The 15,274-nt window shown below is 39.7% G+C and overlaps 1 protein-coding gene across 16 annotated transcripts in view; it reads right to left on the bottom strand.

Moving 5' to 3' along the window:
• Positions 1-15,274, bottom strand: part of TRAF3 (TNF receptor associated factor 3) — a 69,335-nt gene that overhangs the window by 49,381 nt on the left and 4,680 nt on the right. For 4 of the 16 annotated variants that reach the window (XM_015631268.2, XM_015631270.2, XM_015631271.3 and 1 more), the window contains exon 3: positions 88-5,675. The exons of 6 other annotated variants lie outside the window; for them this stretch is intronic. The gene's annotated coding sequence lies outside the window, so the exon portion shown is untranslated. Of the gene's footprint in view, positions 1-5; positions 5,676-15,274 lie in introns of those variants that run through there. 6 more of the 16 variants (XM_015631260.3, XM_015631259.3, XM_033514960.1 and 3 more) reach the window with 6 other exon arrangements.

Below are 15,274 nucleotides of genomic sequence, written 5' to 3'. Positions count from 1 at the left end.
CTCACCTGGCCACGGACAATAGCGAGCCAAAGCACATTTTACAGGAATTTCAGCCGCTCGACTCCTGCCGGCGAGCTTTGCACCCACCTAGGCCCGAGTGCAGCAGCGCGCTGTGGCCAGGCCGGGCGGCTGTTCGGCGGTGCCAGGGCAGCGGCGTTCCCGGGCGGCAGCGAGGGCCCAGCTCCGGCTGTCCTCCTGCACACGACGCTGCGGACATGGATCAGCCTCAGCAGTGACACACGGCTGGCTACGGAAGGTCACACCGTCACAGAAACGCTTACCTGGCCCTACACAAGCTGGGATTTCGCTCCCGTGGCCCCAGCTGAAGCAGAGCGGGACTTTGTAACACGAGACCGAGATAGCGTTTAGCCAGTCGGGAGGAATGCCACAGGCTTCCACGGCTATAAAACGGGGGGGTTTGTGGCTTTCTGATTGTTTTGATCTTAGTCACGTGCTACAATTCACCTTTGGTCCTCAGGAAATGGAAAGGAAAGGCTACTGCTGCTATTTTGCTACTGCTACTGCTGCAATGTTAGTCTGGACCACAGTCATAGTAGGTAACCTGTTAATGAGTGGTTACAGATTCTGGCAAAACACACACAGGCCCATGAAAGCCCAATCTCGTTCATTCTGCAAACATAGTGCCTGGAAAAACAGCCCAGCACTAAGATTGATAGAAAACTCCAGGAGTAAATGCTTACTCAAACAAAAAGGAGATCTACAACTGTACACTTTCCCCACCAAAGCAGTATATAAATTACGAGTCAGCCCATTATACCTACAGATGTTGTGAAAGTAGTACAAATTTCTGTACTAAACATTTACATATTAACTCAGCAAAAAAACTGAAGTCCTAAAACTCTTAGCTCCCATACTGACTTCAGACACCAATGATATCAATGATCCTGGGCCACTGCTTCTTCATATTCTTAGGTATAAATCCAAATTTAGTGCAGGGAGTTTTGCACTTTCAGCCTCTCCTTTCCCTCCCAAGACACCAACCAATCCCTTCTAAACCACAGAGAATTAAGGTCCCTCCAAAGTTTTATTCTTACTAAACAAGTGTACTCCACAGCTGAACAGCAGCATTATGACAGTGCTATGCCCTTAAAAATCTGGCATGAAAAAAAAAACCAAATATATTGGTAAGACATAAAAAGGACTGGGGATTTAGCTCCTAAGATTAACATAAAAAGAAGAACATTCTCAGAACAATTGAAAATAGTTGATCTTGAAAATATTTCCATATTATATTGGAAAATCAAAGTGGAAACTGACTATAAAAAAAAAAACCCTTTTAATACTAATGAAGTACACATCACTATTTCTCAACTTGAATACACTAGATAATTCAGGGAAATTATTACAAAGAATTTCATTGTATTACAAGCAATAAAAAAGGCAATCAAACTTTTACTTTCCAACAAGCACAGTTATTGTTGCATGCTACAACATACAAAAATTACTTCCATTATCCTTTATATTTTAGTCAACAAAAAGTACCTTACCTTTTTCTCCACTGTCTGAGCACAGAGGATTAAAAACAAAGTATTAGGCAGAAACTGCAGGTGTTTTGTATCAAAAAAAAAACCCAAACCACTGCATCAATAACCTTAGTGGCTGTCCAGCATGCCATGCACACTCTAAGGACATTTAAGGAAAACTTATCCACATCCCTTTTTTTGCAAGCTTCCAGACTTCCAAATCGGAAACCCAAAGGTAGCCATTCATTATCTCCTCCAAAATGCAGATCTCAGCAACACCACACTGCAAGAGGAGCCACCACAGCTTGATTTTCCCTCCTAGTAATTCCCTCCTTGCCAACTACTGCACTGCAGTCTTTCTGAGGGCTGTGCAAAATGCAATCAGGGGAGGGCTGAGAGAACCCAGCAAAGAAACACAGCTACAGGAAAGTTCTCTCAAATCATCTCATGACTTCCTATTCATGGCTGAAAGGTATAAACTGCAGAGTTTGGTGGGATCTCTTGGCATTTTCTCTGCTGCTCCTCCTCTCATCTTCCTGCCTACTTTTTATTTCATTTTTCACAGGACAATTTGAGGATAGTACTTTGTGGCAAAACCAGAGGGAATAAGGGGAAAATAATAAACAATTCTGTCATAATACAGCTACCTTTAATTCTCATAACCATAATATTTGAAGGGATTAAAACCAAAATGTCTTTTAAGGTTTAGGGTGTTTTGGTGTTTTCTTGGTTCAGGGAAGGGGGAGATATTGGTGGATTTTTTTTTTTGCTTTTGTTGCTTAAATTGGGGAGTTTAGTCAATTAACTACTTAGCACTTGGATGCTTTCCCTATACAATTAAAACTGCAGTGATTACACAACAGCAGTATTTGTGAGACAAGTGCCCAGCAGGGGCATTTGTAATTATTCCCCAAGTGTTCCACAACAGCAGCAAGAGAATACATCCAAACATTAAAGAAGCTTTCACAGAAGGGGTGGGGTTGGAAGGGACATCTGGAGACCACCCAGGCCAGCCCCCTCTGCCCAGGCAGGGTCAGGCAGAGCCGCCCAGCACAGACACCCATCGGGTTTTGAGTATTTGCAGAGAGTGACTCCACCACCACACTGAGCAGCCTGTTGCAGTGTTTGAGCACATCCCCAGTCAAAAGCTTTTCTTGTATCCAGATGGATTTTAATCCTTTTTTTTAATTTTTAATTTATGCCCACTGCCTCTCTGTTCACCTGAAGTCTAATGTATAATGTTACCTCCATCCCACTCCGCTCTCCACAGCTGCGCTTAAGAGCAAAGGGATCAACAATGAGCCCCCAGCGTCAATCAGCCAGTTGCTGGCTCATTTGAAACAATAGGCTCATCACTGCTTTCCACCCCTCCTTCCTCCTGCATCCTGCAGAGCCAGGCTCAGAGCCAGACCTTTCAACTCATCACAGCTGCCTACCATCAGCAACCTATTATTCCTGAAGATCCAGGTCCTCCTTGGGGGAGCATCCTGCCCAGTCTCTTCCCGTTCAGCCTCACTGGACCATCAGGCAGGGCTGAGCACATGCTGGCAATGACATGGAAAGCTCAGAAACCTCCACAGCCCTCTGGCACCCCCCAGGAGAGGGGCAGTAGCCAGCAACCAGAGCGTGCAATATGGGGATGAGCAGAAAGGAAATCAGAGGTAGATGCATCCTTCGGGGGTTTGGCTCAAAGCAGTGCAAAGGCTGGCTGGTTTTAGGGACATGTTTCTAGGTTTTCCTTTCCCTTAAATGGCCAATATAATGGGCAACATAGGTACAGACTCAGATATACAATTAACACAACTACTACCCACTCCCCCACCAACAGATGAGAGGAAGATTAAGTTTCTCAAAGCTGTGCAAGAGTCCTTTGCTTACGCTTTGCAGGGGCTCCTGAGTTCCCAGGCACAGAAACAACGATTTAAATTTTTTTTCTATCATGGCTTAATTAACATTGACATTTCTATAGTGGACAATCCATACCCATTTTATGCTCTCAAACAAAGTTTTAGTTGGTTTTATTTAAAATTTTTGTCTATTGAAAATAATTCACCACTAAAGGTCATCTTCAGCTTCAAATCCCTTCCTTGGTTTGCAGATCACATGACATATAACATTTTAAAAACATTATCATAAATTTGAAAAGGGGAAAGAGAGGCCTGTTGGCTTTGAAACAGAAGAAATCAGAAAAGCTATCAGAGACTTTCTGCGTGACTTAAAGCACTTCTGTGTATTTCTATTCTCCTTTGTTGAGGAACAGATCCCCTTTCTCTGATCTTACCTGGGCACCTACCAAGTTCCCATCTCTTCATATGCATTACCTTGTATAAAGGACTCCAGTCTTAAGCTGGGAACTGTCAAAAGTGAAAAAATAACTAGAAATAAGGAACACAAAAACAATTATATTTTGGTAAAGTTGGGGAGAAGAAGGACCAAAAATATCCCTTTCCCCTAAAATCCAAACATAAAAGAAGATAAAATAGGGTAAAATAAGGTAAAATAAGATCTTTAAATTTTTGTTGTTGTTGTTTCTGCAGTTAGTCTAAGACTAGTACCTTAACACTGCTTAACCTATTTTGCTTCAAGACACTGAAAATTACTTCAAGCTAGCCATGTGTAGCCTAGTTGCTTTCTGGCAGGCATTCACATACCAGCACAGAGGCACACAACATTTCTGAGGAAAATGCCACAAAACACCTAGCACCAACTTATAAGATGTGACTAACAAAAAAAAAGAAATCTTACAGAAAGATAGCAAGTCTGCTTCATACCATGGTCCTGCGTGGGAGAGTAAAAGAAAGAAAAAAGGCCAAAAGAGTGTCCAATTATTCCAGCAGACTACTTCCTTTTCCTGCACCCTTCAGATGCTACTTCTAGATCACAACCTAAAAAGGACTTGTTATACTAATAAGTGAACCTACAAAAAGAACTTATTGTGACAAGAACATGACCTTCTCGATATAAACACCATCATTACTTCACAAAATTTATTACCACCAAGAAGTTCTTAGTCACAGTGCTTAACATATGGTCTAGTAACAGTGTAGCAAAAAGCTCACTTTTTATCCCTTTCCACTGAGAATTCTGAATGATCCTCTCTATCTTCCAGCTTTATGAAGCTGTACCTGTTCTGAGGAAAAAGCCACAGAGCAGTCCCAGAGCATCATCTCCTCTCCAAAGCCACAACCCCCATCACTCACCTGAAGGACTGACGAATTTCCTATGTTCACGTCAAGAAGCTGAAAGGAGCACGTTTCACTTCTTTTATCCATTCCTAATTTAAAGCTTAAACCGAAGGCAAACAGGACTAACTTTTTTTTTTAGAAGCATAATTTCTTTTTAAACTCCAGAAAAAGTAGAGTGGAACAAGGAAGGAAAGCACAACCCCAAACATATTTAAGGTACTGTTCTAAAGGATTCAGGACATTTTCTCCTCTTGCAACTAAGGTTAAATGCAGTTTTCCAAATTAGGCTGTGGCTGACTGAGGAAGCTGGTTACCACCTATGAGTTCTAATCATATTTTTAATCTATTTGAAATCAAACAACTGAGGGGAAGATTTTTTTTTTTTTGTGAAATCGAGATAATAATTTGCTTACCTTCCTTGCAAATACAACTGATGGAACAAAAAAACCAAGCCTCCATATACTATCATGCAACTTAAGTCCATCAGGCAGAATGCAGAACTTGCAAAATAGTCCATTCTGATTGTGTGCAAGACACACAATAAGACAGAACAATGCTACAAGAGGGTTTATTTATAGAAATGAGAATGAAACTTGTTTTGACTTTTGAGGTATCACCTTCATTCATAACTAAACCAAGCCCAGGCACTGGAGACGATTTGTTAAATTAATATCAACTTAAAGATGTGAAAATGCAAAACAGAACAAGGTACTTTACAGCAGCATGCAATGATACTAATACTAAAAAAACCAAAAAACTAACAAAAAATACCACCAAAAAAAACCCCAACTCACACAACTGTCATGAGGTTTCTCAATGTACATATTAAAAGCATACACAGCAGATGAATTGTTCCTACCTACCTGTTTACATGACAAAAATTCACAACACAAACCCCAGTGACACACAAGACTGCAGTCTGTGCTTCCGATAGATTAATATATTGTTTCCCACTGCTGAGAGCTGGTCCTGATTCAGTTAAAGCCTAAGCACTTAGGCTTTCCTGCTGGGAAACAAACAAGTCAAGTCGGTTTCGAGCATCTCCTATTAATATACAGAAACAATTCTCACAAGCCTGAAGGCAAAAAAGAAAAATGGTAGGTAAAGGATGCACTCAACCGTAAGAAACTACAGCAAATCAAAAAGCTGCACTGAAACTTACTAGTTCACTAGAAAATTCATTGCAAAAGTCTGTTTACTTCATGTAGGAAGTCACCACTACCATCAGTGAGTCAATATCTACAAGAATGTTTTACATAATGGGAAAATTTTTATTGGCCAGAGGTTCACAGTGTTCTTAAATTTCCAGAAACTGCAGATGTAAAGATACTTCTGTTAACCTAAACCAAAACCAAGAAAAGAAACTATCTGAGATGCACGCTCCATTTCACAACACAGTTCTAATTTTACTGGCTACTGTTCTTCAACCTTCTCAGCATAGGAAACACACTGTGATGTTAAAGGATGGAAATGTGAACACTGGAAACAGAGGTAGCTTTTAGACTACCACCAAATGGTATTAAAACATATTAGCCAGCATAAAATTTTGGGTAGCACATTGTTGCCATTTCTGAGCTCTGATACCAAGAAATTAAGTAGTTTAAGGAACCAGTTTTATTGTTGTAGAAAATTAGTGAGCCAGTCAGAATGCACTGACAAGAAAGCAGGATACCATCTTAGTTCTTCCATTTTCACTTTACTTTTAAAGGCTAATAAGAGAGCCAAGAATCATTAGTCAGTAATGAACTGAAAGGAGTTGCTTCCTTCTTCCGACAAGGAAAATACACTGCAACACCACTACAATATAAAATCCAGTTTACTCAAAGTAAAGTAGCTTGAATGACAGAATCCTTCCTTAGAGGACTGATGGCAGTTTAAGGATTATGTTTAAAAACCGAAGAGTAAATTTAAAACATTCCACAGGTTATATTACTCCCCATAATCTGCTAAAAATTCCCAACTTAAAAATGAAAATAGTATTTTAGTTGCTGCTTTTGAAATATTTTGAATGATGCTTAAGAGTAAGCATTTTCATCACACAACTTTTTGAAAGTTAGAAATTGAATAAATATTTTGAATTAATGTCATGGATCATACATGCACAAGTATCAGGATTAGAGCTCTAAAAGAGACTTAAAATTACAAAACTGCTCAAAAACTAAAGCCTATGTTAAATTTCAAAAGTACAGGGACCACATTTGTTTTAGTGCTTAACTAGTATAAGTCTATTATCATGACAGTGCAAAATAACTTTCCTACCAGGCCACAAAGCATTTGAGGGGACACATAATTAGAAGTTCAAATTCAGAGAGTTAAGTTCATATTCAGCCAACCCTTAGTGCTGGTGCTCCATAATGCAGTATATGGAGAATTTTTTTATAATTCTTATTTTTTTACCTGTTTTTGGTGATGCAAATCCTTTCTAAAGCTTTCTGTCCTACTGAAACATTCTCATCCCTCCACAGTACACCAAGACATCCCATCTCACTTTTCTTCTCATAGACAATTTACCTATGTATTTGCCAGCAAAAGCCATGCTGATGGTAAAAGAGAATGAATGAGAAAGGTCTTCTGACTCAAGTAACTATACTTCTTTTTAAACTGAAACCTAGTCATGGGGGCTGCCTCCACTGCACAACAGAACCAACCTGTAAATACGGAGAAAGACAAGAAAGCACATGCAGAACAGAAAGCAAAAATCATGTTTTTTTCTTTTACCTGCTGATGCACTCACTCATCTGAAGGCTTAAATTCTATTTCTGGAACACACAGACCAAGACCAGCAATGCAGCTGCACTGCTCAAGTAAAAAGTAACATCTCCACGTCGTAATTACCAAAGCATTCTCTTGGGTCCTCAGCACAGTTCCCAAGGTGTCCATCAGTTCACAAGGAAAGCAAATAGCAGCACAGCTGTCTCCTGGGATAGTGAGCACTGCTCCTCACCTTCAACTAGACTCTTCTGGTCAGTTTTGACAGTGCTGTACTTACATGGACTTCACCATCTTTGTCCACACACAGATACAAGTCCTCACCTTCCATGAGCTGGCAAGCTGCACTCCTGAATTGCCTTAGTAAAAAACTATAGCCAGAAAAATACTGGATTTGTGGTCTGCCTTAGGTCTTCCACTCAAATCTCAAGAGCCAGTACAGCTCTTCCTACAATGTTAAACATCTGGAAATCATGCTGGAGCAAGCTTAATCTGCTACTTTGCAATATGGCCCTACAGAGCTCAGAATCCTTGGAGCTAGTCTTATAAGCTAAGGTAGCACCATAAAACCCATTGCCTCGATTCAGATAGGAACATAATGGCAAAGAAGCTTCAGTAACTCTTTTCTAATGCTGTATCTCCACATGGTACCAAGAGGAATCTCAGTACAGTAATCCAAAACACAAAACTCACAGTGCACATTAGAAAAAAAAAACTCCAAACAAAATAAAATAACCACACAAGAAATAAAATACTAATAAAAAACCTAGACCAGTTAAAGGACTAATTAGGAAAAGAAATCCTTGCAGCAGTAACAAACAGCTGTGTTTCAGCCTATAGTCCAGCCCCTGATCTAGGCCTTTGATCAATGAGAAAAAGAAGATGAAAGTAGGCAGAACCCCACTCCACACCTGAAAGACTCCTATTTCTGTAATGGGGACGTGTGTCTTTCTACAGTGCTCTGCCCACAGACAAAGTCCCCTGTATGACATATTGGCTTCCCAGACTCCACATCTCCAGCCCAACTATCCACAAGCCTGAGTACACACCAGAGACAGCCCTGAAGCCTCCTGTGTTTAGACAGCCACCAGAAACAATTACTCCTGGGCAAATTGCAGGCAGTGGTTACTGATTCAACATGTGTAACACTCCAACATCTATTTCCACCATGCGTTTATTTCTCCCTCATTTGCTATCAGCAGTAGATCAGTTTTACCAGTTAACATAATGCTGAAAATTCATCAGTCTGATTTCAATTCTCATACTGCCTGCTTTTCCAAAGTCAGTCTGGATTGTCTAACTGGTTCTGCCACAGTCATAGCAAAGCTGTAATGCTGTCAAAGAGGACTGATTGACCACAGTGGGTATCTGCAGAAAGAATGACCCCCAGTCACCACTTATCCTGGTTAGTGAAAACAGATTAATACCCTACATCATCTTAGAACACTGGAAGCTGAACTCTTCTGCATTAATTTACAGCCATTATACACTAGCCTCTTTACACTTGCAGTGAAGATCTGGATAAGTAGAGTAGCTGTAGGGAAACATCACCCCAAAAGTCACTTGTATCCAAACATTCTTAAAAGCATTACTATTTACAGGAAAATGAGTAGAGACCAGAAGAACAGAGACATCAGTTTAAGGAATGTATCATATGGGCCCAGGGAGCTCTAACAGGGAATAAGGCCATACAGAAACATTATTAAAACACTCACAAAATGCTCTTCTTTCTATTTTACTTAATGTATGTAACACTTGGCAATAGGCTCTGATGCTTGAGCCCTGGTAGCTGACAACAACATTAAGATATTAGTACAACTTTATTTGGCCTTCCCACCTCTTCCTTGGAATTTGCTATGCTTGCAGTAGTGAAAAAAAAAAAATCCAACAAAACAAAACCCAAACCTAAAATCATGACAAAATCATGACTGGGTTTTCTACAGTTCACAACATCATATAACATAAAACTCATGTTCAGCAGTGATTTAAACACTACGTTTCAATGTAAAAAGTGAGTTCTAGTACTCTGCAGCTCTGGGCCTACTCTGAGTGATGGAGATACACGATTTCATTTTGGTGTCTGTAACAACATCAAGCCTGACACATTGCTTCTACTCTTAACATCAGGCTCTAGCATTTCATTTAATAACTCAGGACAGCCATCCATATATATTATTAAGAGCTTTCCTGTGCATCAATAAATTCTTGCACAAGTGCATATACTCCTTTCTCAAAAGATACCTGTGCAAATAAAATCCTTCATTTATGCAAAATCTCATGTTTAATCATTTATTTACTACCTTTTCTTTTTTTTTGTAAGCAGAAATACATGATCTCACTCATTTTTGGTGGGTGTATCACACCCCTGCTCTTATCACTTCTTATGCCTCCCCTCACTACCTTCTTCATGTAAAAATAAACGAGACACGACCTTGATACACTAAAAATTGTTGTCCTTTTTTCCCTGCCCTGACTACATCCTCTCTGATCAACATGCCAGTGGGATATGCTGTTGGATGCCACTCTGGCTGTAGGAGCAACCATTATTCAACAATCTGGAGTCCAAGCACAGCAAAATGCTGTAATAAATCCTGTTAATTGCCAAATCTTAGCCTGTGAACAGAGTTAGTCTCTGAACTACTTGAAAGTCAGGGTAAGAGGAAAGAAGCAAGGCTAGGTTTTGTTCATTTTTATGTATCTACTAAGACAGTGGAGAATATTATTAGCCTTCTCTCTATACAATCCTAGACAATGCCAGAATCAGGGCTTTCTATTCGAGGTGACCAAGCCCAACTTTCTTCTTTTCTGATTCATTTCCACCTTTGGCTTTGGCCTCACTCACCAAGACAATCACGTAACTAAGGAATGACACACTCGTATGGCTGGACAACATCATAGCTGCTATCTTTTAATTGCCCCTTTAAGGGTTATTATTAGCCAGCTCTAAGCTATTATTAGCAAACTGATAAAACACTTCATGGTCAAGTTCTCTCACAAAACAATTTGTCCATTTTTCCAGTTATCACACGGAGTTATTCCAAAATAAATTACTAAGGCCAAGACGAATCATCTCCCTGCCTATTAATCGAACCTGTTATATTTTGAGCAACTAACAGCATTTAACAATCACATATTTTATTCCTGGCCAAGGTTAGAAAACCAACAGAGATTTTTGCAAACTTCTCTATTTCTCTTTCTGAAAACAGAAAATTGCATGTGACACCCACTGGCTCTCTCACACCACTTCAACAGCTGTTCAACTCAGGTCAAGTCTGTTAAGCTAGGCTTCCAGCTGCTAGATCTGAAATTGTTTAAAATTTCTTCCTCTAAGAAGTGGATTTTTGCTATGCTATGCCTTCTTCAAAAGAAAGAAAAAAAGATTAGTCTCAGTTACTCATGAAAAAATGCATCTCTTGCATTTCTTGCTCAGTGCTTTTTAATGCTACTAAACCTTTTTTGCTAGGTGGTTATAGTTACCTTGATTGTGTAAATCACACTAAAAACGCTTCTACCTGTAATGAAAAGAGAACCCAATGTGACGAACTTGATTGCTCTTGGCCAACACCATTTCTAAAAATGAAGTTTGGGGTTTTTTCCTACTTACAGCTCTGTGGTGTGGGAGAATTCAAAGACCTCAGCAACCTCATTCTGCTATCTATGAAGCAATCCTGCCAGCAAGGAGTACTTAACAAATTCCCTTTTAATTTAGTTTGAATCTCAGCTCTAACTACTGCACAGAGAGTCAAGGGTCTAGTCACAGATGTTTAGTACTATTCCAGATGCCAGGTCCTGTGTAGAACTGGCAGATAAAGAGCATAGCCATATGGAAGATCTCATACTTTTTGAGCATCAACTTCACACTGCAGGGGACAACCTTAAGATGGTACTCAGTGCCTCTGTGTGTAGGCACCATCTTTGTTCCCTTAGGTTTTTCTAAAGTCAGTAGTCAGTCAAGGCTTAAGCAAAAAAAAAAATACCATCATAATGTGTTTAAGTTAAAACACAGCTCTTCAAAATAAAATGCTAGCAGACAAGGTAAAAGAGATCACAGGAACTCAAAAGATTCACAGGAACGTTTTTGCTGTAATAGACTAATTAATTTCAGTATTTTTAAATCAAATATTTCTTGAGACTGCAGTTCTTTAATGCTACAGTATCCCCATCTACATAGCAGCAGGGCATGAACATAACAGAGTCAACACTTGAACAGATGAGAGCTACAACAGAGGCAGCTGCTAAAATCACCCACACAAAAAGCATGATTGATTCCTTCCATACCTCCTTCCCATGATGACAGCCTGTCTTTTTAGTATTTTATCTAATCACTTCAAACTGAAAAAGCCCCCATACCTTAGCAAGTATTCCTGCCTTTGAAAAGTTTTTAATAAAGACCTTAAAAAGAAAAATACAGACATGAAAATAGTTCTAGGCAGCAGCCTGCTTCTATTAGGTATATAAATATTTTAATCCCAGCAGCACCACCTAATGGAGACCTCACCAATTTTTTCCCCTTCTTTACCATGACAAATATTTAAGTTTGGAGGTGTTAACAACTGGTACTTTAGCACATGGCCTAATTATTACCCTACAAAATCTGATTAGCTACAAGAGAAGCCAAACCATTCCTCCATAGACAATCACAGCCCTTTTTCCTGCACACACCCATATTACATTCATACAGAAATTTCTCAAGTACACAAGACATTGGTTTAACCAGGAGATAAGATTTTAGGAAGATTTTGGTTAGAAATTTAGAAAAAAGCCCCAAACAACAAGAATTGTACAGCAGTGTCAGCTACCTTAGACATGTTTCAACTTGCCCTCAGAAAGGAAAACAGAGATGTCACTACCTCTGAAGTGTACAGAACATTGACAAACCCCAACCTAAGATGAAGTTATGCATTCCCAGACAGCTTCAGGCTGCAATTCTGCTACAAAACACCCCATGGGAGATGTGCAGCAATTTATTGTAAGCATCAATACAGTGTGCGGCATGATGCCTGCTGTAAATGTCCATCATTTATCTCTTGCCAATAGACATGACAGAACCCAAATATAACTGGATACATAAGGAGTTGGTTTTTTCCTCACTGCCTTTTGTCCTCCGTGTTCGTTATATAAATCACAACACTGTAAGTAAGGGTTCAACTACTTTGAACTTTTCCAATTAACTCAGCATACAGACACTTGTTCTGGAATAACTGCCTTTTTATGTATGGCTCAGAGGACTTTCAAAGTCTATCTGCCCAAGCTCATCTCAAAACAGTCAACTAATATACTGAGAGCTCATATGGAAAAAAAAACAAACAACAAAAACACCACCAAAATTTTAGTCATTAATTCTGCAAAATTATGGCATCATACTCTGGCTATATGTACTAAAAGCTTTATTTACACAAACAGGCGAATTCCAAGCTTCTTCCTCATTTATTTTGAGTCTCCTCGGCAAAAAAATACAGAATGCAGTGGGTAGATACTTAGTTGCTTGTCCCAAATCTGTCTTTAAAAAACAAACAAAAGCACACACAAAACCAAACAAACAAACAAAAAAACCCACAAACACAACAAAAAAAAAACACCAAACATCAACCAAACCACAGAAACTACCAAAAGAGTAAATCCCCCAAAATTCCCTCAAAATCTTACAGGCTAAAATACTGAAAGTTACATGTCTAAATAATTCTTTTCAGAATGAAAGTGCAGTTCTCAGGAATTTACAAGAAGGAAAGAGGAATAGGGGAAATTTATGGTGCCAGCTAGTGAAAAATACCTGATGAAATTCAATACTCAAATAACAATAAACTTGTTTTATCTTCCTAGAGACTGCAAGAGAATTCTTCTGTTCATGCTCAAAACCACACAGCTACAAAAACCACCTGCCAAACAGTATGAGCAACACAACAATATCTACTAGCTGGACTACAGCATAGGATTCATTGGCATTCCCATCACATATTGACACCATGGGTGAGTAGTGAGATGAATTTGCTAATCTGAACTATAGCATGCTCAGGGTCTGTAGATAGAAACATGATTCAACTCCTGACAGAGAACAGGATACTACTGCCTTCAAGGGATACTGCATATCATTAACAGAGAAGAGGACAGTGCAAAGGATGGAATAAGAGCAAGTACAGAATCACAGACGTGTACTTCAGGCAACAGTAGGGTACACTGCAGTGTATCTTTGGTGACCTGGAAGAGAAAAGCACGTTCATTCACCTGGAGCGGGAGGTGGAGCAGAGAGGGAATCACAGAAGCAGGTAGCTACAGAGAGGTCAAAGAAAAGTGGATTTTGCAGATAGAAATTACCTGTCAGAGTGTGAAAATAACTACAATCCTAAAGATGGGTATTTAATGAGAAAAATATTGTGTATTTGGCAGTAAAGGGGGGAAATGCAGTTACTTTGCTCAAGTGCAAGGATGAAACCACCCTGCAATAAAAGTCATCCATTAGCAACTAAAATTGCGAGAAATCTGATTGAAAACAGGTCAAAATAAGTCACTTCTAAGGATCAGAAGAACCAGTTGGAGAAATTAATAGCATTTATACTGTTTGGACAAACAAGATGGAAGAGAAGCACAGCACGGACAGGAGCAATCCATTAGTAACTGAAGAACTTAAATGCAGAAAGAGGAGTTACTTGGGATGGTTTGAAGGAGATTAAAACAAGAACAAGTTAGATGAAAATTATGAAGTTAGACTTCCTGTGCAAAAATCAAGACTTACATCTGCAAGTCATTAATTCACAAGCCTCAACACAGAAAGCAACCCACTCTCACAAGGTTCCTCTCTGTGTAAAGACACAGAATGGGCACAGGCAATCTGGTACAGCACCATTATAAAAACATCTAATAATTGTTCTAATTATCTGCCTCTCACATGTACAGAGATGAGCATACAAAACAAAATCCATTCACATTGCTAAAATCTGGTTTATGAGCTGGGCTTTGCTGCTACAAAGTGGCACAAGTATCACAAAAGCTGGCTTCATAAAGTAAGTAAAAAAAAAAATGTTACTTTTCTAGAACATTCAAAGGAGAAAGCCGGGAACAAGTACAAGCACGGGAACAGCTACTACTGAAAAAATTCTGTCCTGTACACTCAGCTTCATAGAGCCCTGTATGTTTGCTGTGGGCATCAATGGAAGAGTGAAGCAAGGGCTGTCTCCTGTCACAGACGCTGACGGTGCAGGATGGCACAGCTCTGCAGGGGAGGCAGGACTGGATGCCTCCACACAGCACTTGTAATTCACTCACTTTATCAACAGATGACGCTTGCACTGCCCTGCTGGGTCTCAGCACCTCATCATTTTTATGTCCTCAGATCATAGGAAAGTACCGCTATTCCCATGATATTACAGACCAGGAAAATGGTCTGTATATGGAGCAAGAAGCTAGACACAAAATAAGTCACTAGCTGCATCAAAGTTATTTTCAGAACTCCCAGTCAGCTACAACCTAAACCTATGCAACACCCAAGTCCCTCCTTTCTTCCCCAGCATATATTCCACACTTAAGAAAACATCCTGACAAGGCTGATAACCTCAGGAAGAACATCATTTCAAACGCACAAGGAAAAAAATATATGAAACAACACTGCATGAGGCATCAGCAGACTCCAAGTCTTTACTCATCCAAGTAATCCTAAATAAAGTCCTAACCACTTGACTGAGACATCATGATTCCTCTCACTCTCTTTCTTAGGCACACTAAGTTTTGATTTTTCCTGGCATGGCAAAAAGTTTCAAGAGAAGGAAGTGACACTACTCTTAACTGGCCTGTGGCTTGATGATGAGAACACTCCCCAGGGAAGTAGGAAACTTGGACTGGAATCCCCCTCCTGCCCCTGGGACTCGGACATGATGTCACATCACCCAGCACTGCAACATCAGA

Source organism: Parus major, chromosome 5 (assembly GCF_001522545.3).
Source record: "Parus major isolate Abel chromosome 5, Parus_major1.1, whole genome shotgun sequence".
Lineage (NCBI taxonomy): Eukaryota > Metazoa > Chordata > Aves > Passeriformes > Paridae > Parus > Parus major.
This window is presented reverse-complemented; position numbering and strand designations above follow the sequence as displayed.